At 44.4% G+C, this 25,138-nt stretch overlaps 1 long non-coding RNA gene across 1 annotated transcript; it reads left to right on the plus strand.

Annotated features, from left to right (window-relative positions):
- The first annotated feature begins 20,669 nt into the window (after positions 1 to 20,669).
- Positions 20,670 to 23,256, plus strand: LOC123111520 (uncharacterized). Its single transcript, XR_006454522.1, has 2 exons — positions 20,670 to 20,970; positions 22,682 to 23,256. It is a non-coding gene; the product is annotated as an uncharacterized lncRNA (long non-coding RNA).
- Positions 23,257 to 25,138: the final 1,882 nt, after the last annotated feature.

Below are 25,138 nucleotides of genomic sequence, written 5' to 3' on the forward strand. Positions count from 1 at the left end.
GAGATGTATTACAAGAGTGTGCTGAAGGGTGCCCGCACTATTGCGGGCGAGTGCTCCAAAGATGTAATATTTGAGTAGACTCGCATTTTGTTATCATGTGCGCTGAAAACTTAGTTCATATGCTCTAAGCAACGCTTTTTAATTTAAAATATTACCTTCTGTGCGGCTATTTATCAAATCTGAGAGATGGCAAGTCGTCGGCTTCAGCCCCCATGCCACGAGTGCTGGGGTGTTCGGGATAAATTTGAGCACTCTTGTTCCCATATTTGGGTCCATCTAGGGAGGCGTTCAACACAACGAACAAGGCAACCGGACTTATAGTGCTTGAACACTCTCACTTAGCCATAGAATTCTATAATTTTAAATTTCGGCGAAGCCCCTAGTCTTTGGAAGGCCGAATTTGGGGCGCTATCCATGCCTGGGCCGGACAAAGCCGGCTCCTCGCTCTAAGCGGCATAAGTCTTTAGGGACTCGCAAAAAACCTCGCGAACAGCGACCAGCTCTCGCCTCATCATGACGGTCAGTTTTAGCTTTCTCCACTGAGGCACTCGCCCAGCTCAACTAGGGCGCAATCGCAGTGGTTCTCCTAGTGCTACCTTAGCCGATACAATGGAATGTAAGGTACCAAAACATGGGAGCCGGGCAAACCCAACTATTGACCCAAGACATGATTCGGAGCCGATGCATATAATGTTATAAGTTCGGGGTGCCTCACTTGTGAAAGTGTTCGGACTTATCACACCATGATGCGGGAAACATAAGCCCCTAGTGTATTTAGCCATACCAAAATGTACGGATGCAACATGTCATAAATGAACATATGTATAAGAAAGAAATGCAATTGGAAGCAAAAAGGTGCTGCATTACTTATTCAAGAAAAACTGTTGTAAGTGCAGAACGATACAAATGGTGCGATAAGCAAGGGATGGGACTATTAAATATGTCCCCCTCCAAGGGTAGGCTGCGGAATGGTGCATAAAACAGATTTAATGCTCGTAATGGAGACCACCTGGATATTCGTTGTAGCCTTTCTCCTTCCCTGGCTGTTGCATCGTGAGTTCGGCTGGTCTGCTGCCGGACAGGGCCTCTGACGAACGGAGTCATGTGGGTAAAAATAAAAAGGAAAAAGAAAAAAAAGAACGACACACTTGAGAGCCCCTGGTGTGGTTGAGCCGCATTCTGGGCCTATCGTGGTCATGCCCCTCTCCCCATGCCCATGGTATCTCCAAAGCGTAGTTGTGTACGCGAAGGACCTGTCTTGAAATTTGGCAGGGGCTGGGGTTGGGGCCGCACTGCTACGCGTGCTCGGAACATGCCAGGTGGTCTTGTTGTAGGTTACTCCGGGCGCGTTTGGTCGTGTCTGGTCGCTTAACGGCCGGACTCGAGAATTGCCTTAAGGGGCTGCACTGTACTTCTGCCGCGAGAGCCGCTGTATGTTCCTCCGTTCGGAGAGAACGTTCAGTGTTTCCGTTGACTGTGATGACTCCTCGAGGGCCTGGCATCTTGAGCCTGAGGTATGCGTAGTGCGGCACCGCGTTGAACTTTGCGAATGCGGTACGTTCGAGTAGGGCATGATAGCCGCTGCAGAACGGAACTATGTCGAAGATTAACTCCTCGCTTCGGAAGTTATCCGGGGATCTGAAGACCACTTGCATTGTAACTGAGCCTGTACAATTGGCTTCTACACCTGGTATGACGCCTTTAAAGGTTGTCTTGGTAGGTTTAATCCTTGAGGGGTCTATGCCCATTTTGCACACTGTATCCTGATAAAGCAGGTTCAGGCTGCTGCCGCCGTCCATCAGGACTCTGGTGAGGTGAAATCCATCGATGATTGGGTCTAAAACCAATGCGGCGAATCCGCCGTGGCGGATGCTGGTGAGGTGGTCCCTTCGGTCAAAAGTGATAGGGCAGGAGGACCATGGATTGAACTTCGGGGCAACTGGCTCCATCGCGTATACATCCCTGAGTGCACACTTCCGCTCCCTTTTGGGTATGTGCGTTGCGTATATTGTGTTCATCGTCCGCACCCATGGGGGGAAACCCTTCTGTCCTCTATTGTTCGGCGGTCGGGTCTCTTCCTCGTCATCGCTATGCATCCCCTTGTCATTGTTTTTGGCAATTAACTTGCCTAACTGCTTGAATACCCAACAATCCCTGTTGGTGTGGTTGGCTGGCTTTTCGGGGGTGTCGTGTATCTGGCACGAGCGGTCGAGTATTCGGTCCAAATTGGACGGACCCGGAGTAGTTCTTTTGAATGGCTTTTTCCGCTGACCGGGTTTAGAGCCTCTGAATCCGGCATTGACTGTCGTATCTTCGCTATTATCGCAGTTAATGCGGCATTTGTTTTTGTTGCGACGCGACCTGCCATTACGGTCCTTGAAATCCGGACTGCCAGAATTTTTGCTGAGGTTGTTGCTGCATGCTAGCCAGCTGTCCTCACCCGCGCAGAAGCGGGTCATGAGTGAAGTGAGGGCTGCCATGGATTTCGGCTTTTCCTGTCCCAGGTGCCGGGCAAGCCACTCGTCGCGGATGTTATGCTTGAAGGCCGCGAGGGCCTCCGCATCCGGACAGTCGACGATTTGTTTTTTCTTGGTTAAGAACCGTGTCCAGAATTGTCTGGCCGATTCGTCTGGCTACTGAATTATGTGGCTTAGGTCATCAGCGTCTGGTGGTCGCACATACGTGCCTTGGAAGTTATCGAGAAATGCGGCTTCCAGGTCTTCCCAACTCCCGATTGACTCTGTTGGCAAGCTGTTAAGCCAATGCCGGGCTGGTCCTTTAAGCTTGAGTGGGAGATATTTGATGGCGTGAAGATCATCACCGCGGGCCATGTGGATGTGAAGGAGATAGTCTTCGATCCAAACCGCGGGGTCTGTTGTGCCATCGTAGGATTCAATGTTCACGGGTTTAAACCCTTCGGGGATTTGATGATCCATTACTTCATATGTGAAGCATAGTGGGTGTGCGGCGCCTCTGTACTGGGCGATATCACGACGGAGCTCAAAAGAGCTTTGTCTATTTTGTTCGGCCCGGCCAGACTTACTGTGTCTGGCGCGACGGTTGTCGTCACGTATCATGGGGCGCCCACGTGATCCATAGATCGATCTTGATTGTCTTGCCTTATCCTCCAATATATCTTGCAAGTCCGGAGCGTTCCTCTGTGGCCTTGTGCTTTTCGAGCGATGCCGGGGTACGGTTCTAGTGAAGGGCCTAGGGGCCTCTCTGTCGCGACCACGGGGTGGTCGGTCAGCCGTATTGTCTGCTGGTGATGCAAGTTCATACGCCTCCTCCTCTAATCGGGGGCACAGCTTGCGTTTAGGGTAACTTTTGGAGGGGCGTTTGAGCTCATGCTCTTCGGCCACGAGGACTTCAGTCCATCTGTCGGCTAGCAGATCTTGATCAGCTCTAAGCTGTTGCTGCTTTTTCTTGAGGTTGTTTGACGTGGCCATAAGCCTGCGTTTAAAACTCTCTTGTTCGACGGGATCCTCAGGCACGACGAATTCGTCGTCGTCGAGGCTTGCCTCGTCTCCGGAGGGAGGCATATAATCCTCTACCTCTTCTTCTGCCGCTCTCTCATGAGGGCTGGCGTCTCCGTCCTCCTGCGCTGAATCTTGCTGGAGTGGGTTATCTTCGGCACTGTCTGGTGTGTTATTATCTCCGGTGCCGGAATCTTCATTCTTGCTGTGGCGGGATTTAGAGCGGCGCCGCTGACGTCGGCGCTTGGGCTGTTACTTGGAGGGGTCATCCTCCGCTGTTCCTTCGCCATTCCCATCCTTTGGGATATCCACCATGTATATGTCATATGATGAGGTGGCTTTCCAGTGCCCGGTAGGCGCTGGTTCTTGGTCGTCTCCGGCATCATCGTCCATACCGTCGATGTCTTCAGAGTCGTAGTCTAGCATGTCGGTTAGATCGTCGACAGTGGCTACTAAGTGGGTGGTGGGTGGGCTTTGAATTTCTTCGTCGTCCGCATCCCAACCATCCTGACCGTAGTCCGGCCAGGGCTCTCCTGATAACGAGAGATACTTTAGCGAACTCAAGACGTCGCCGAAAGGTGAGTGTTGAAAGATGTCCGCAGTGGTGAACTCCATGATCGGCCCCCAACCGGATTCGATTGGAGGGGGCGCGGGAGGCTCGGAGTCCGGCGAGGAGTCCGGCACCTCGGAGTCACTGGCTTCATGAGGGACAAGATCAGTGTTCGGCTCTATCACCGTAGAGGTTGCAGCCCCCGAGGCGGTGTCTAGCCATCCGTCCTCGATCTGCGCAGCCGGCTCCAAATTGAAGATCGGAGCGGACTCGAGTGCGGCCTCCAGGATACTGTCCAGCTGCAGAGCTAAATCATGCCCATCGTGACAGTGCGGCACGCTTGGCGGTGGCTCGGATCCATCGAGGATCAAGTCCCCGCGGATGTCAGCCGTGAAGTTCAAACTTCCAAATCTGACCTGACGGCCAGGGGCGTAGCTTTCGATCTGCTCCAGATGGCCAAGCGAATTGGCCCGCAGTGCAAATCCGCCGAATACGAAGATCTGTCCGAGGAGGAAGGTCCCACCCTGGACTGCGTCATTGTTGATGATCGAAGAAGCCATCGAGCCTATCGGTGACGACACAGAGGAACTCTCAATGAAAGCACCAATGTCGGTGTCAAAACCGGCGGATCTCGGGTAGGGGGTCCCGAACTGTGCGTCTAGGCGGATGGTAACAGGAGACAAGGGACACGATGTTTTACCCAGGTTCGGGCCCTCTTGATGGAGGTAAAACCCTACATCCTGCTTGATTAATATTTATGATGTGTGTTACAAGAGTAGATCTACCACGAGATCAAGGAGGCTAAACCCTAGAAGCTAGCCTATGGTATGATTGTTGTTCGTCCTACGGACTAAAGCCATCCGGTTTATATAGACACCGGAGAGGGCTAGGGTTACAGAGTCGGTTACAATGGTAGGAGATCTACATATTCGTATCGCCAAGCTTGCCTTCCACGCCAAGGAAAGTCCCATCCGGACACGGGACGAAGTCTTCAATCTTGTATGTTCATAGTCTTGGAGTCCGGCCGATGATGATTGTTCGGCTATCCGGACACCCCCTAGTCCAGGACTCCCTCACTATCCCTGTTAACAATAAGGATGAAATATATGAGTTTTGATGGAACCTTAACCGTGCTTCTAAGGGTGGTAGCACCCCAGACCCTCTGCGACGATCGATGGATTTTGAGAAGACCCCCGAACCTAACCTATTTCTTTCTAGCCTCTCCGAATGTCGAGGGCGAGATTCATTTTAAGGGTGGTAGGTTTGTAACATCCCAAAATTCTAAATTTTGGAATGTTATATTAAACAAACAGTTTTGATTGATTATTTGATTATGGTGTGGTTGCTTGTGTGAAATTGAGTGAAATTTGAAACTTTATGATAGTTAAATGAGAGGGAATAAAAAGGACTTTCCCAAACTTTCATTTGCATTTATGATCTCCATGTATTCAAATTCATTTCATCATAAAACCCTAGAGAGAAGATGACATGACTTCTTCCATTTAAATAAATGAAAAGGGTTTTGAAAAGATTTGAATTCCATTTGGAAATATTTCAAATTAAGAAACTTTATGCGACTCAATGATTTTCATGAGAGAAGATAAAATGACTTCTTCAAATCATATGAAATATGAGTTGGAAGTTTAAAAGAATCAATTTTAAAGTCCCTTTTGATATTATTTTCAAATTGGAGTTATTTGGCTTTTATTCAAATTATTTTTCTTCAAAAATAAAATATATGGAAAATAGGGTAAAATGATTCCCTACAGTACAAAATTGGAGAGAAATAAATTTGAAATCATTTTGGTATTTTTTAAAATGATTTTTATGGGATTTTAATTGCAACAGTGGCACTCTTTGCTTTATTTCAATTTTTGTGGATTTTATTTGACGTTGGAAAAATGTTCTTGTTAAAGAAAATCTTTTTCTGAAAATTACGATATATTATATGCCTATAGTATATTTTATTTTATCGTTCTTTTCTTGGTTGTGAAATTATTTAAAAAAAAGCCGTAGCCGAACTAGGCCGCAGGCCAGCGCCCAACGCGTCGCTGTCTCCTTCCCCGAGCGGGAATCCTGCTTGGGCACGCTGTCGCGCCGCCATCGGAGGCTGTGCCGCCTCCGGACTCCTCCGCCGCCTTGCCCCCTCCTCCACGCACTCGAGGTCACCGCCTCCTTAAATACCGGCCCTGGCCTCTCTCTCTCCCTCCTTGCATTGCGCCGCCATCGCCGCATCTCACCGCCACCGCCATCGCCGCCACCGGAAGCCGCAGTCGCCGCCCTCGTCGTCGTCGACCGCTGCCGACCCCCGCATCGACTCCGCCGCACCGCGCCGCCCCTCCCCGACCCCTTCGCCGGCCTCAACGACCGCTGGAGCCGCCGCCCCGACCAGATCCTCGCCGCCGCCGCCGTCTTCCTCGCTGCCGCGGTAACGCCCCATCCCCTCTCGGCAATTCGATCTCCATCCAACGGTCCACGATTAGATTGGTTTTGTTTTTTATTTATTTTCGAAACGTTTTTATCTAAATAGTGAACGTTCGCTAGGTTAGGTCTTCGAAGTGAACGGTTTCGTTCGTTAGGTTTTCGTAGCAGACGTTCGTCCGATAGATTTTTCTTTTTCTATTTTATTTTCGCCAGGGACCCGTTTGTGAATATTTTTCTTTGCAGATTAGCCCCTGATTTTTAAACTAACACAACTTTTATACCGTTTGTCCAAATCCAACGAAACCAACGTCCACTTCATCATTATGATCCCCTCTATCCATATAACCAACTTAACCATATTTTTGAAAGTTTAAAATTTGTTTTCAAGAAGATTTGAATTCAAATTTCATTTGTTCATAACTTGAGTTTTATAACTCCGATTTAATTGATTCTTTTTGCTAATTGAAGCTCTTGGCCTAAACTTTCTGATAAGGCCAAATTCACTTAATTTTGGTATTGTTAGAAATTGTTTTCTGATGCAAGAGTTGTCTGCTTGTTTTCAAAGTTTTCCGAGATCTTTTCTTCGATTCTTTTGCATGAGTGCTTATGTATGCAATTGTTTGCTTACGATAGATTGACCGAAGTGTGATGAGTAGAACTATCAGGAGTTATGAGTGCGAATCATCTTCATCAACTGTACAAGGAAAGTTCACATTTTGATCATATTTTTCATACCCAGTTTTTATGCATTAGTTTCACCCTCAAACATTGCATGAGTAGGATGTGTTAACATGTGGGTATTTGGGAAGTAGTTGATGAGGTAGGAACCTACTGTCTTACATTCAAACCCCTGGGTGTTACTACGTTATGCTTATACTGCTATGCTATGCTCGTAGACGTGGATTGGTTTGTGAGATTCATGAAAGATGTGAGAGTTATATTTAACTAAGGGAAACTTAAGGTGGCTACTTCAATACACATCTGGGTGGATTGGTTGGGGCACCCTGGGGTCACCAGTGGATTGCCCGGACACCTGGGGATATACAAGTGTTGTCCAAGGAGATCATGGGGAACCCGTGTGATCATCCTATGGTTTGCCACCCAGGCTCAAAGGGATCATAAGATTATTCATGCTAGAAACTTCCGTGTGCAGCCACAAGCCATTATGGGCTCTGGCATAGTTGAGTATGTTGTGTGACCTCTTTCAGTGGTAGACTAGCAGATGTAGGGGATGTAGATGGTACTATCTACCCATCATAAAGAGTTAATGCTTCTGAAAGACTGTGTCTCGGTCATCCATTTCTCAAACATCATGTAGTGCGAAAAATTCAACAGAGGAGATCGAGTCTTGTGGGGAAAAGTGCGCAAACCTCTGTAGAGTGTATAAACTAGTCATGGTTAGCCGTGTCCCCGATTATGGACATCTTGAGTATCTGGTACTTGAATTATTATGTTGATCTCATCACTCTATTTAATGAAATTGTTGGGTTATTAATGATTTGGGATTGAGTTGGGGTTACCTTCTCAATAATTTCAACAAACTTTGTAGTTACATAAAATATATTCCTTTCTTGTAGGGAAAAATTAGCTTTATGCAAAATTAAACTTAGAGCCTCCACCAGCCAAATATGCATGTAGTGATAGCCATAATTCAGCATTGCTCTATAGTGTGAACTTGCCAGTACATTCAACGTACTAACCTACATGGCTGCAACGTCTCATGTTGTAAGATTCTTACGACGAGTAACTGATACGTTAGGGTTACGATATCTACACTCAACTTTGTTGTTGGTGTTGATGGGAATCCACAATACTTCCGCTATTTGGATTGAGGTAATAGTATTTACGTTACGTTATACATGTGATTTACCTCTGTTATAAATCCTCGAGTACTGTGTGTGTCAGCATACCGATCCAGGGATGACACTTGAGCACAAAGACTTGATCCATTTAGGTCGGGTCGCTACACTAGATTATTGATTCTAGTAGACCCTGTGGGTGTTAGTCACATGGAGATGTGAACTAATCACATAAAGATGTGAACTATTGGTGTTAAATGACATGACAATGTGAACTAGATTATTGACTCTAGTGAAGTGGGAGACTGAAGGAAATATGCCGTAGAGGCAATAATAAAGTTGTTATTTATATTTCCTTATATCATGATAAATGTTTATTATTCATGCTAGAATTGTATTAACCGGAAACTTAGTACATGTGTGAATACATAGACAAACAGAGTGTCCCTAGTATGCGTCTACTTGACTAGCTCGTTAATCAAAGATGGTTAAGTTTCCTGACCATAGACATGTGTTGTCATTTGATGAACGAGATCACATCATTAGAGAATGATGTGATGGACAAGACCCATCCGTTAGCTTAGCATAATGATCATTTAGTTTTATTGCCATTGATTTCTTCATGACTTATACATATTCCTCTAACTATGAGATTATGCAATTCCCGAATACCGGAGGAACACTTTGTGTGCTATCAAACATCACAACGTAACTGGGTGATTATAAATATACTCTACAGGTGTCTCCGAAGGTGTTTGTTGAGTTGGCATAGATCAAGATTAGGATTTGTCACTCCGTGTATCAGAGAGGTATCTCTGGGCCCTCTCGGTAATGCACATCATGATAAGCCTTGCAAGCAATATGACTATTGAGTTAGTTGCGGGATGATGCATTACGGAATGATTAAAGAGACTTGCCGGTAACGAGATTGAACTAGGTATGAGGAAACCGACGATCGAATGTTGAGCAAGTAACATACCGATGACAAAGGGAATGACATATGTTGTTATGCGGTTTGGCCAATAAAGATCTTCGTAGAATATGTAGGAGCCAATATGAGCATCCAGGTTCCGCTATTGGTTATTGACCGGAGATGTGTCTCGGTCATGTCTACATAGTTCTCGAACCCGTAGGGTCCGCACGCTTAACGTTCTATGATGATTTGTATTATGAGTTATGTGTTTTGGTGACCGAAGTTTGTTCGGAGTCCCGGATGAGATCACGGACATGACGAGGAGTATCAAAATGGTCGAGAGGTAATGATTCATATATTGGAAGGTTGTATTCGGACATCGGAATGGTTCCAAGTGGTTTGGGTATTTTATCGGAGTACCGGGGGGTTACCGGAAGCCTCCGTGGAAGTAATTGGGCCTTATTGGTGAAGGAAATATGCCCTAGAGGCAATAATAAAGTTATTATTTATTTCCTTATTTCATGATAAATGTTTATTATTCATGCTAGAATTGTATTAACCAGAAACATGATACATGTGTGAATACATAGACAAACTTAATGTCACTAGTATGCCTCTACTTGACTAGCTCATTAATCAAAGATGGTTATGCTTTCTAACCATAGACATGAGTTGTCATTTGATTAACGGGATCACATCATTAGTAGAATGATGTGATTGACATGACCCATTCTGTTAGCTTAGCACTTGATCGTTTAGTATGTTGCTATTGCTTTCTTCATGACTTATACATGTTCCTATGACTATGAGATTATGCAACTCCCGTTTATCGGAGGAACACTTTGTGTGCTACCAAACGTCACAACGTAACTGGGTGATCATAAAGGAGCTCTACAGGTATCTCCGAAGGTACATGTTGAGTTGGTGTATTTCGAGATTAGGATTTGTCACTCCAATTGTCGGAGAGGTATCTCTGGGCCCTCTCGGTAATGCACATCACTATAAGCCTTGCAAGCAATATGACTAATGAGTTAGTTGCGGGATGATGCATTACATAACAAGTAAAGAGACTTGCCGGTAACGAGATTGAACTAGGTATTGAGATACCGACGATCGAATCTCGGGCAAGTAACATACCGATGACAAAGGGAACAACGTATGTTGTTATGCGGTTTGACCGATAACGATCTTCATAGAATATGTGGGAGCCAATATGAGCATCCAGGTTCCGCTATTGGTTATTGACCGGAAACGTGTCTCGGTCATGTCTACATTGTTCTCGAACCCGTAGGGTCCGCACGCTTAAGGTTTCGATGACAGTTATATTATGAGTTTATGAGTTTTGATGTACCGAAGGAGTTCGGAGTCCTGGATGAGATCAGGGACATGACGAGGAGTCTCGAAATGGTTGAGATGTAAAGATCGGTATATTGGACGACTATATTCGGAGTTCGGAAAGGTTCCGAGTGATTCGGGTATTTTTCGGAGTACCGGAGAGTTACGGGAATTCGCCGGGGAGTACCGGAGAGTTACGGGAATTGGCCTTATTGGGCCATAATGTAATAGAGGAGAGAGGCCAAAAGGAAGGAGGCCTGCGCCCCCCCTCTGGTCCGAATTGGACAAGGGGCGCAGCCCCCTTTTCCTTGTTCCTCTCCCCCTCTTTCCCCTTCTCCTACTCCAACAAGGAAAGGAGGAGTCCTACTCCCGATGGGAGTAGGACTCCCCCCTTGGCGCGCCCTCCTCTAGGCCGGCCACCTCCCCCCTTGCTCCTTTATATACGGGGGCAGGGGGGCACCTCTAGGCACAACAACACAAGTTGATCTTCGTGATCGTTCCTTAGCCGTGTGCGGTGCCCCCCTCCACCATATTTCACCTCGGTCATATCATTGTGGTGCTTAGGCGAAGCCCTGTGTCGGTAGAACATCATCATCGTCACCACACGGTCGTGCTGACGGAACTCATCCCCGACACCCTGCTGGATCAGAGTCCGGGGATCGTCATCGAGCTGAACGTGTGCTGAACTCGGAGGTGTCGTACGTTCAGTACTTGGATCGGTCGGATCGTGAAGACGTACGACTACATCAACCGCGTTGTCATAACGCTTCCGCTTATGGTCTACGAGGGTACGTGGAAAACACTCTCCCCTCTCGTTGCTATGCATCAACATGATCCTTGCGTGTGCGTAGGAATTTTTTTGAAATTACTACGTTCCCCAACAGTGGCATCCGAGCCTTGTTTTATGCGTAGATGTCATATGCACGAGTAGAACACAAGTGAGTTGTGGGCGATATAAGTCATACTGCTTACTAGCATGTCATACTTTGGTTCGGCGGTATTGTTGGATGAAGCGGCCCGGACCGACATTACGCGTACGCTTACGCGAGACTGGTTTTACCGCCGTGCTTTGCACACAGGTGACTAGCGGGTGTCAGTTTCTCCAACTTTAGTTGAACCGAGTGTGGCTATGCCCGGTCCTTGAGAAGGTTAAAACATCACTAACTTGACGAACTATCGTTGTGGTTTTGATGCATAGGTAAGAACGGTTCTTGCTCAGCCTATAGCAGCCACGTAAAACTTGCAACAACAAAGTAGAGAACATCTAACTTGTTTTTGCAGGGCATGCTGTGATGTGATATGGTCAAGACGTGATTAGATATAAGTTGTTGTATGAGATGATCATGTTTTGTTGAAGTTATCGGCAACTGGCAATAGCCTTATGGATGTCTCTTTATTGCATAAGATGCAAGCGGCAAATAATTGCTTTACTTTATCGCTACGCGATAGCAATAGTTGCAAGAGAAATAGTTGGCGAGACGGCCATGTGATGACACATTGATATAGATCAAGATGATGGAGATCATGGTGTCGTGCCGGTGACGATAGAGATCATGACAGTACTTTGGAGATGGAGATCAAAGGCGCAAGATGATCATGGCCATATCATGTCACATATTTTGATTGCATATGATGTTTATCTTTTATACATCTTATTTTTCTTCGTTTGTCGGTAGCATTTTAAGATGATCTCTCACTAATTATCAAGAAGTGTTCTCCCTGAGTATGCACCGTTGCAAAAGTTCTTCGTGCTGAGACACCACGTGATGATCGGGTGTGATAGGCTCTACGTTCAAATACAATGGGTGCAAAACAGTTGCACACGCGGAATACTCAGGTTAAACTTGACGAGCCTAGCATATACAGATATGGCCTCGAAACACGGAGACCGAAAGGTCGAGCATGAATCATATAGTAGATATGATCAACATAGTGATGTTCACCATTGAAAACTACTCCATCTCACGTGATGATCGGACATGGTTTAGTTGATTTGGATCACGTGATCACTTAGATGACTAGAGAGATGTCTGTCTAAGTGGGAGTTCTTAAGTAATATGATTAATTGAACTTAAATTTATCATGAACTTAGTCCTGGTAGTATTTTTGCAAATTATGTTGTAGATCAATAGCTCGCGTTGTTGCTTTCATATGTTTATTTTGATATGTTCCTAGAGAAAATTGTGTTGAAAGATGTTAGTAGCAATGATGCGGATTGGATCCGTGATCTGAGGTTTATCCTCATTGCTGCATAGAAGAATTATGTCCTTAATGCACCGCTAGGTGACAGACCTATTGCAGGAGCAGATGCAGACGTTATGAACGTTTGGCTAGCTCAATATGATGACTACTTGATAGTTTAGTGCACCATGCTTAACGGCTTAGAATCGGGACTTCAAAGACGTTTTGAACGTCATGGACCATATGAGATGTTCCAGGAATTGAAGTTAATATTTCAAGCAAATACCCGAGTTGAGAGATATGAAGTCTCCAACAAGTTCTATAGCTAAAAGATGGAGGAGAATCGCTCAACTAGTGAGCATGTGCTCAGATTGTCTGGGTACTTCAATCGCTTGAATCAAGTGGGAGTTAATCTTCCAGATAAGATAGTGATTGACAGAATTCTCTAGTCACCATCACTAAGTTACTAGAACTTCGTGATGAACTATAGTATGCAAGGGATGACGAAAACGATTCCCGAGCTCTTCGTGATGTTGAAATCGACGAAGGTAGAAATCAAGAAAGAGCATCAAGTGTTGATGATTGACAAGACCACTAGTTTCAAGAAAAGGGCAAAGGGAAAGAAAGGGAAACTTCAAGTAGAATGGCAAACAAGTTGTCACTCCCGTGAAGAAGACCAAAGCTGGACCAAAGCCTGAAACTGAGTGCTTACACTGCAAAGGAAATGGTCACTGGAAGCGGAAATGCCCTGAATATTTGGTGGATAAGAAGGATGGCAAAGTGAACAAGGGTATATTTGATATACAGGTTATTGATGTGTGCCTTACTAGTGTTTATAGTAGCCCCTGAGTATTTGATACTTGTTCGGTTGCTAAGATTAGTAACTCGAAACAGGAGTTACAGAATAAACAGAGACTAGTTGAAGGGGAAGTGACGATGAGTGTTGGAAGTAGTTCCAAGATTGATATGATCATCATCGCACACTCCCTATACTTTCGGGATTAGTGTTAAACCTAAATAAATGTTATTTGGCGTTTGCTTGAGCATGAATATGATTTGATCATGTTTATTGCAATACGGTTATTCATTTAAAGTCAGAGAATAATTGTTATTCTGTTTACATGAATAAAACATTCAAATGGTCATACACCCAATGAAAATAGTTTGTTGGATCTTGATCATAGTGATACACATATTCATAATATTGATGCCAAAAGATGCAAAGTTAATAATGATAGTGCAACTTATTTGTGGCACTGCCGTTTGGGTCATATCGGTGTAAAGCGCATGAAGAAACTCCATAAAGATGGATTTTCGGAATCACTTGGTTATGAATCATTTGATGCTTGCGAACCGTGCCTTTTGGGCAAGATGACTAAAACTCCGTTCCCCGGAACAATGGAACGAGCTACTGACTTATTGGAAATAATACATATCGATGTATGCGATCTGATGAGTGTTAAGGCTCGCGGCGTGTATCGTTATTTTCTGACCTTCACAGATGATTTGAGCAGATATGGGTATATCTACTTGATGAAACATAAGTCTGAAACATTTGAAAAGTTCAAAGAATTTCAGAGTGAAGTGGAAAATCATCGTAACAAGAAAAATAAAGTTTCTACGATCTGATCGTGGAGATGAATATTTGAGTTACGAGTTTGGTCTTCATTTGAAACAATGTGAAATAGTTTCACAACTCACGCCACCTGGAACACCACAATGTAATGGTGTGTCCGAACATCGTAATCGTACTTTACTAGATATGGAGCGATCTATGATGTCTCTTATCGGTTTACCACTATCGTTTTGGGGTTATGCATTAGAGACAGCTGCATTCACGTTTAATAGGGCACCATCTAAATCCGTTGAGACGACACCGTATGAACTATGGTTTAGCAGTAAACCTAAGCTGTCGTTTCTTAAAGTTTGGAGTTGCGATGCTTATATGAAAAAGGTTTTCAACCTGATAAGCTCGAACCCAAATCGGAGAAGTGCGTCTTCATAGAATACCCAAAGGAAACTGTTGGGTACACCTTCTATCACAGATCTGAAGGCAAAACATTTGTTTCTAAGAATGGATCCTTTCTAGAGAAGGAGTTTCTCTTGAAAGAAGTGAGTGGGAGGAAAGTAGAGCTTGATAAGGTAATTTGTACCTTCTCCCGAACTGGAAAGTAGTTCATCACAGAAATCAGTTCTAGTGATTCCTACACCAATTAGTGAGGAAGCTAATGATGATGATCATGAAACTTCAGATCAAGTTACTACAAAACCTCGTAGGTCTTCCAAAGTACAGTCCGCACCAGAGTGGTACGGTAATCCTGTTCTAGAAGTCATGTTACTAGACCATGATGAACCTACGAACTATGAGGAAGTGATAATGAGCCCAGATTCCGCGAAATGGCTTGAGGCCATGAAATCTGAGATGGGATCCATGTATGAGAACAAAGTGTGGACTTTGTTGGAGTTGCCCGATGATCGGCAAGCCATATTGTATAAATGGATCTTCAAGAGGAAGACAGATGCTGATAGTAGTGTTACTATCTACAAAGCTCGACTTGTCACAAAAAAGGTTTTTTGACAAATTCAAGGTGTTGACTACAATGAGATTTTCTCAACTGTAGCGATGCTTAAGTCTGTCCGAATCATGTTAGCAATTGCCACATTTTATGAAATCTGGCAAATGGATGTCAAAACTGCATTCCTTAATGGTTTTCTTAAAGAAGAGTTGTATATTATGCAACCAGAAGGTTTTGTCAATCCTAAAGGTACTAATAAAATGTGCAAGCTCCAGCGATCCATCTATGGACTGGTGCAAGCATCTCAGAGTTGGAATATACGCTTCGATAAGTTGATCAAAGCATATAGTTTTATACAGACTTGCGGTGAAGCCTGTATTTACAATAAAGTGAGTGGGAGCACTACCGCCTTTCTGATAAATATATGTGAGTAACATATTGTTGATCAGATGTAGAATTTTTCTGGAAAGCATAAAGGAGTATTTGAAAGGAGTTCTTTACAAGAAAGACCTCAGTAAAGCTACTTACATATTGAGCATCAAAATCTATTGAGATAGATCAAGACGCTTGATAAGTTTTTCAATAAGTACACACCTTGTCAAGATTTTGAAGTCGTTCAAAATGGAACAATCAAAGAAAGAGTTCTTGCCTGTGTTGCAAAGGTATGAAATTGAGTAAGACTCAAATCCCGACCACGGCATAAAATAGAAAAAAGAATGAGAGTCATTCCCTATGCCTCAGTCATAGGTTCTATAAAGTATGCTATGCAATGTATCAGACCTATTGTATACCTTGCTCTGAATTTGGCAAGGGAGTACAATAGTGATCTAGGAGTAGATCACAAAACATTGGTCAAGAATATCCTTAGTGAGGACTAAGGAAATATTTCTCGATTATGGAGGTGATAAAAGAGCCCGTCGTAAAGAGTTACATCGGTGCAAGCTTTTATACCGATCCAGATGACTCTAAGTCTCAATCTGGATACATATTGAAAGTGGGAGCAATTAGCTAGAGTAGATCCATACAGAGCATTGTAGACATAGAATATTTGCAAAATACATACGGCTCTGAATGTGATAGACCTGTTGACTAAGCTTCTCTCACAAGCAAAACATGATCACACCTTAGTACTCTTTGGGTGTTAATCACATAGGCGATGTGAACTAGATTATTGACTCTAGTAAACCCTTTGGGTGTTGGTCACATGACGATGTGAACTATGGGTGTTAATCATATACAGATATGAATATTGGTGTTAAATCACATGGCGATGTGAACTAGATTATTGACTCTAGTGCAAGTGGGAGACTGAAGGAAATATGCCCTAGAGGCAATAATAAAGTTATTATTTATTTCCTTATTTCATGATAAATGTTTATTATTCATGCTAGAATTGTATTAACCGGAAACATGATACATGTGTGAATACATAGACAAACTTAATGTCACTAGTATGCCTCTACTTGACTAGCTCATTAATCAAAGATGGTTATGCTTCCTAACCATAGACATGAGTTGTCATTTGATTAACGGGATCACATCATTAGTAGAATGATGTGATTGACATGACCCATTCCGTTAGCTTAGCACTTGATCGTTTAGTATGTTGCTATTGCTTTCTTCATGACTTATACATGTTCCTATGACTATGAGATTATGCAACTCCCGTTTACCGGAGGAACACTTTTTGTGCTACCAAATGTCACAACGTAATTGGGTGATTATAAAGGAGCTCTACAGGTGTCTCCGAAGGTACATGTTGAGTTGGCGTATTTCGAGATTAGGATTTGTCACTCCGATTGTCGGAGAGGTATCTCTGGGCCCTCTCGGTAATGCACATCACTATAAGCCTTGCAAGCAATGTGACTAATGACTTAGTTGCGGGATGATGCATTACATAACGAGTAAAGAGACTTGCCGGTAACGAGATTGAACTAGGTATTGAGATGCCGATGATCGAATCTCGGGCAAGTAACATACCGATGACAAAGGGAACAACGAATGTTTTTATGTGGTTTGACCGATAAAGATCTTCGTAGAATATGTGGGAGCCAATATGAGCATCTAGGTTCCGCTATTGGTTATTGACCGGAAACGTGTCTCGGTCATGTCTACATTGTTCTCGAACCCGTAGGGTCCGCACGCTTAAGGTTTCGATGACAGTTATATTATGAGTTTATGAGTTTTGATGTACCGAAGGAGTTCGGAGTCCCGGATGAGATCAGGGACATGACGAGGAGTCTCGAAATGGTCGAGACGTAAAGATCGGTATATTGGACGACTATATTCGAAGTTCGGAAAGGTTCCGAGTGATTCAGGTATTTTTCGGAGTACCGGAGAGTTACGGGAATTCGTCGGGTAGTATATGGGCCTTATTGGGCCATACGGGAATAGAGGAGAGAGGCCAAAAGGAAGGAGGCCTGCGCCCCCCCTCTGGTCCGAATTGGACAAGGGGCGCAGCCCCCTTTTCCTTCTTCCTCTCCCCTCTTTCCCCTTCTCCTACTCCAACAAGGAAAGGAGGAGTCCTACTCCCGGTGGGAGTAGGACTCCCCCCTTGGCGCGCCCTCCTCTAGGTCGGCCGCCTCCCCCCCCCCCCTTGCTCCTTTATATACGGGGGCAGGGGGCACCTCTAGGCACAACAACACAAGTTGATCTTCGTGATCGTTCCTTAGCCGTGTGCGGTGCCCCCTCCATCATATTCCACCTCGGTCATATCGTTGCGGTGCTTAGGCGAAGCCCTGCATCGGTAGAACATCATCATCGTCACCACGCCGTCGTGCTGACGGAACTCATCCCCGACACCCTGCTGGATCGGAGTCCGGGGATCGTCATCGAGCTGAACGCGTGCTGAACTCGGAGGTGCCGTACGTTCGGTACTTGGATCGGTCGAATCATGAAGACGTACGACTACATCAACCGCATTTTCATAACGCTTCCGCTTACGGTCTACGAGGGTACGTGGACAACACTCTCCCCTCTCGTTGCTATGCATCAACATGATCCTTGCGTGTGCGTAGGAATTTTTTTGAAATTACTACGTTCCCCAACAATTAGGCCATCGGGGAGAAGAGGAGGCACGCCAAGGGAGGAGCCCCCCCCCCTGGAGTCCGAATTGGACTAGGGGAGGGATGGCGCCCCCTTGCCCTTTCCTACTCCCTCTCCCTTTCCCTCTTTCCCACTCCGGAAAAAGGAAAGGGGAATCCTACTAGGACTTGGGAGTCCTAGTAAGACTCCCCACACTTGGCTCGCCCCTAGGGGGCGGCCTCCTCCTCCCCTCCTTTATCTTTATATACGGGGGCTGGGGGCACCCCATAGCACATCAACTGTCCCTTAGTCATGTGCGGTGCCCCCCTCCATAGTTTACCACCTTGGTCATATTGTCGTAGTGCTTAGGAGAAGCCCTGCGTGGATCACATCACCAACACCGTCGCCACGCTGTTATGCTGACGGAACTCTCCCTCGACCCTCTACTGGATCAAGAGCTCGAGGGACGTCATCGTGCCAAACGTGTGCTGAACACGAAGGTGTCGTACATTCGGTACTTGGATCGGTTGGATCGTGAACATATTCGACTACATCAATCGCGTTACTAAACGCTTCCTCTTTCGGTCTACGAGGGTACGTGGATACACTCTCCCGTCTCGTTGTTGTGCTTCTCCTAGATAGATCTTGTGTGATCGTAGGAATTTTTTTGAATTACTATGTTCCCCAACAAAGACCATCTCTAAGCTAGTTGGTCAGAAAATATTTCACTTTACCCAAAGACAAGAATGAGTTAGAAAAGATGTGGAGAGGGCATTCAGAGTGCTCGGGGCCCATTGAAGTTGTTCGTAGACCTACTAAACAATGGGATCCAGAGACCTTGTGGGAGGTGATGACATGTTGTGTGATCTCACACAACATGATAGTGGAGGATGAGGGTGAAAATGTTGCCGCGGGTCTAGAATTTGAAAACGTGGGTGATCATATCCAACTTTCAGATCAGAATTCAGCCACATTTAATGAGTTTGTTCAAATGCATCAATAAATTTGTCATCAAGCAACTCATGAGCAGCTCAAGAAGGATTTTATTGAGTATTTGTGAGCGGTTAAAGGGGACAACTAGAACATATGTGTAATTGAATTCAAGTTTGAACTATTTTAAAAAACTTAGTTGGATTGTAATATTTAAATTAGAACTATTGTCGCATTTGAATATTTTCAATCATGTATGATTTGACATGCTGTTATTTTGAGCTCGTGGATTTAAAAAAGGAAAGAGGCGGAAGTTTTAGGGGATGCTTGGGCCGAGTTTGTGAGGTCTGATTGGGTGGCAATTTTATTTTCGGGCAGTGGCCGGGAAGGCCGCCCAGACGTTTGGACCGATATGCGGGGGGGGGGGGGGGGGGGGGGCTACAGTTGGATGCTTTTACCCTCCCTAATTTGATCCTACGATGTGATGATCGGGCCATCCTTAGACGTGAACTCCTCCACCAGATCTGTGCCCCTATCACCTGGCTGCCAATAAAAGTTTCGGGGAGCGTATACCCATTGTCCATGAAGACAAGATGATGCGTGTTGTTGTGCAGATATTTTGTAAATAATTTAGTAATATTTGATTGTATGAATACGAATATTTGGAGTATAATACAAGAAGTAGAACTAAAAATACATGTAATTTGCTATGTTTAACTATTGTATAGTTGTTTATATTTGTAAATACCAATAGGAATAATAAAATAAAAATTCCAATGCATGTTAAAGTGGGTGTTTTCCTATACATGGATGTATGTCGATACGAGTCATTTTTCATGCATGCTATATGTGGAGCCTAGCTCAGATGGTTAGATTCTTTGTGGTGGAACTATCCATTAGGGTTCAAGTCTTAGACTTGGCACTGGTGCTTGCATTTTTTTTAATTTATTTCAGGCTTTCCGACAATATTCATTCAGTGGGAGTTTTTAACTATGAAGGCAACTGTGCTGCCTTCGTCAATCTCAGGATGATATGCCGGCTCAATCTTTCGAAGATACTCATAAGAGTCGGTTGTGCGTGCGTGCACACGTTCATAGAGATAGATGTGTGCGCATGTATGAGTGTCTGCGTTTGTATTGAGTTAGAAAAAAATAGTTGGGAAATTAGTTGTGTACGTACACTGAAATATTCCGCAAAATAATTGGTGTCACATGGGATAGGACATGTCATGCATCCGTAATACTATCACCCCCCCCCCCCCCCCCCCCCCCCCCCCAAAAAAAATGAAATGTATTCCACGTTACCACCACGGCACCACCCCACGTTGTCATAATCGAGGTCCATCCTCCACCTCACAGATCGTTCCGACCTGCCGCAGCCGCTGCGGCCATTGATGCGCAAAATTATCTCATCCTCCCAGCTAAACAGGTCAATTATTTGCTCGTGGGTCGCCGGCCTGAGCTGGTATCATATGAGTTAGTTGTGTGAATCATTGTACGCCTCCGTAAGCCATCTGTCCACGACAACTCTCCTTGCCTACCTTCTCGTCACCTTCCTCAGTTAGCAGCCGCGAGCAAGCAATGCCAATACATACATGCACTTGGTGTATTCGCGAGCTGGTTTATCTGCGCCTGCGCGAGAGGGAGAGTAGAAGCTCCGACCTTGCTAATGGCAATGCCATGGGAGATGGTGGTGTGCATAGCGGGCAACGTGTGGGTGCTGCTCGACGGCTGGATCTCCGTCTGCTTCCTGGCCGCGGACGAGGCCGCCCGCCTCCTCCGGTCGGCTACCGATTGATCATTGATGATCAGGATAACCAGAGGTACATTATTTGTTGCGTGCATAGATTGATCCTTTCTTCTTCAAGCAATGTTTGTTGCCTCTTTTCATGCATTCCTAAAGCCATGCCCAAAGATTGCCCTCACTTTTAAGTGGATTCTCACCTGTTTGAACAGGTTTCTTCCATATCATAAAAGTGAGTTGGCACCCGAAAATACGGAGGCTAATGAGTGTTTAGCTTTACACTTCCTCCGTAAGCTACACCAAAAAACGTCTTATATTTGTGACGGAGGGAGTATTTATCAAGTAGGACGCAGAGTTTCTGAGCCCGAGCTCAAATGAGCTCGGGTGAACAGTAAAATGAAAAAAACTGATTTTTTTTATGACAAACATTGACAAAAGTTTCAACTGCTTGCAAAAAATCGTCATGGAATCACATTCCTAGAAGGCGCGGCAAAAAAACAAAATCGGTACTATGAAAATGCTAGTTTCAAAAGCATTTGGGAGCACTGAATTTTTTTGCCACGCCTTACTGGAATGTTCCATGACGATTTGTTTCAAGCATATGAAACTTTTGCCAATGTTTGTCACAAAAAAAATCAGTTTTTTAATATATATTTTTACTGTTCATCGAGCTCATTTGAGCTTGGGAGCAGAAGGACACTTTCGTATCAAGTACTCATATCTAGGACTGCCATTACATCATGATAAACTAAAAAGAGATCTTTGGCCAATGGTAGATAAGATGCTAGCTTGAACAACTAGGCGGGGAGGAAAACTCCATTCCTATGAAGGGAAGTTAATGTTGATAAGATCCTACTTGGCCAACATTCTCATTTACATGTTGTCATTTTTTTAAATTCCCAAAATGGACCATTCAACTAGTTTATGCACACATGGCTAACTACGTGTGGAGTGATGCTGAAGAAACCACAAAATCCACTTGTCAAATTGGCCATATATGTGCATAAGAAAGAATACGAAGGTTTATGTGTACCAAACTTGCAAAACCTGAATTTTGCCCTATTGGATCTTGGATTAAATGGTACATTGTTGGGGAGGGACCTCAACGGAAATTAGCTATTGAGGATACATACAATACCAGAAACCCTAACATCTAGTGTTTTCATGGGAAGGTGCGGCATAATTGGCATCTAATGCAGTTAACATGGGGTTCAAATGACATGTAGGAAGATATATGGTTTGGCTACTCGACTTTAGCCACTCAATGTTGGTACATCTACTTCGTAGCGAATGAACAATCTAAAACTTTAGTTGAGTTGTGGGACGGTAGTGATTTGAATTGCGCTTTTAGGAGAACCTTCACAGGTAGTTGCTCCCAGTTGATAAGGATAGTTAAGTCTAAGAGGTGTTCCACCTTAAGGTGCCTCCCAAGATTTAGGTGTTTGTGTTTGTTTTAACTTTGGACATTATGATTAAGGTGTTTTTGTAGTAGTTGCATCAAAACAAGCTTATGACTAGAAACAACTTAAGGAGAATATGGATTGCTAACCCACTTGAATGTCTCACATTACATTGATATTGAGTATGTGATCATATGTTAGTGAATGCATTCTTGTCGGGGTTTCAGGGGATGAGGGTAAAGAAGTTTTTTACATTAATGTTCATAATTTGGAGTTTGTACAAATAGCGTCTCAACGGATAACCGGTGAATCTTTTAATCAATTTAAGTTAGTTTCTACAACAATTTTGTGTGGATTGTGGAATTTTAAGAATGACCTGGTCTCTAACAGGAAATGTTGGTTAAATACAAAGTATGTCTAGAGCATGGTGTTATTATGTTAGAGAAATTGTCAAGTATCTTCTCAATGAGTTGGAGGGAGGAAAATTGGTGGAGCAATTCATGGTGTTGCTACTCTATAACCTGAAGATGATGCTGCCACTGGAACCAACCTCTAGAGGTGGAACAATGTGAACTATGTGCTTTCTTCGTAATCCAATGTTGGAGGTACACTTCACGGCGCGAGAATCACATTCTAATATCTCGAGAAGCACCCCACAGATGGTGATTCAAGCCATGTCCTTATATGAGAGAACCGGGGCTTTGGAACTTCGCCCCACTAGTAGAGTACACTTTTAGTTTGTACTTTGTGTTTTGTACCACCTATACACAAATTGTTTTGACCGTTCTTTTAATTTCCCAATGGTACCCGTAAGGGATGTTCCTTTTGGAGGTATGATAGTGTGACCAATTGGTTTCCTTTCAATGAAATGGAGTCATGCATGACGGGGAGAACACACCACCAGTGGCGAACGAAGAACGACTATAAGTAGCAGACGTAAGTGGTGAGTGGATGCACTTGCGAGCCACTCATGTATATATTACCAGTGGTGGGAATATATTCCTACCCGGCACTAGTATCATTGCCCAAGTCAAAATAATTGTTCTCCTTCAGTGTTATGCCAGTGTTTAATATCATGATAGCATTTTGTAGATGACATCTCATCACATTACATGACAAAGATAAATTGATGTATCAACATTCAATAATGCATCCATATAACGAAATTGCAATACATGCATAACATTACATTGATACTCATGATTACATGCATGCAATCCCACTTTTCATTTCGGAGATAAAACATTCTGAATTTTGAAATATGAAAGTTTCCTACTGACATCATCTATTATATCCTTATCTACATGCATGTATATATGATTTTTTTAGTAAGGAGATTGAAACCTCTGACCCCTGCATCATTGTGATGCACACAACCATTTTTCTTAAAGTTGATGCAATACAATGAGGCCAAACACATCAACAAATAGAGTACATAACTTAGATAACTACGACATGCCATTACAAGATATGAAATTAACACCTACGACTAAGTATGACTTATTACACAACAACGTCTTCAAGAAGGGATACACGCCCTTGTCCCGTCCTCGCCACGTTCGGCCAAAGACAACCAAGACAAGGATCTTTCATCCTGATTGTTGAGACTAACTAGTGAAAGCTAGCAAACAGCGAGTAGGCGTCACCTTCATCAAGGTAACGACACAAGTTCATCGATGTTGAGTCCGATCAATTAGGGGCACAACACGGGTTTTCACCCTAGAATTGAAGCAATGCTCGAGTCACCTTCTTTATGATCTCCCAATAGTCACGTCCACTAATACACCACGACCGGTACGGCCCTAGCGGATGGTGTGATGACTAGTAGAGCATTCTGCACTATATCTAAATGAGTAACGTTCGTATGTTTTTTGCGAATAGGACCCATAACTATGTTGAAATTATGCAGTGGTACAACACAAACCCATAAAAGTAGAGAATTCCAGGCAGAACCATGGGGAAGCAACCCAGCACGGGATGAGGGCGCGCCGCTGCCATCGCTCTCTCCCGAAGCCAACGATAACCTTGGTTATGCGCATGGATTATTGACAGTGGGAAGTCTCCATCATCGGCCGAGTAGGACCAGCATGCAAGAGAGAAGCCACACTGGCATTGCATCACCACTTGCGCTGGTTTCATGAACCACGAACGCGTCGAGGAGTCGTCACCAACGAGAGCCAACAAATTCAAGGTCCAGAAGATGCAAAGAAGCCCATCGACGCCGAACGCTAACACACCACTGCACTAGCTTCCACCAACCTCATTGCCGCCTCTGAGGAAAACACCGAGATGAGGCTAAGATCGAGGAAGACTTATTCATTGTGCCGCCGCTGCCAACATCAAAACATTGACACCTGAAACACTATCCCTAGTATGTACAGACCGAGGGCACAAATCCAGGGCTCCCCAAATCTCCCACTGCTGCATCAGCCGGCGAAGAGGGGAGGGGCCCACGGCATGGCCGACGGCTAACCAAGGGAACTTCTCCGCCTCCCTTTAGCCTCTTGCATGAACGAACCGCTGCTGCGAAAGAAAAGCAACGCCGGTCTGCTACTACATTGCATTCTTTAAAAATATATTATAAATTGATTTTTTTATCGATATTACAAACTAAGTTGGGCATGACAGAGCCAAGCAACGTCAAAACTAAGGAAAAACAATAAAAAGAAAGAATTAGGGAAAAATAATAAATACCTTTTTTGGAAAAAATAATAAACACTTGGCCTAACAAAACTGTACACGCGAGGAAGAATGGGACAGGACACATGGACCGCCAGTCGTCGAGGTGCTCCGCAGGTCTGAAGTGGGGACCCCAAGCGTGCACGTCTCGCATGCTCGCATAGATCC

Source organism: Triticum aestivum, chromosome 5B (genome assembly GCF_018294505.1).
Source record: "Triticum aestivum cultivar Chinese Spring chromosome 5B, IWGSC CS RefSeq v2.1, whole genome shotgun sequence".
NCBI classification, from domain to species: domain Eukaryota; kingdom Viridiplantae; phylum Streptophyta; class Magnoliopsida; order Poales; family Poaceae; genus Triticum; species Triticum aestivum.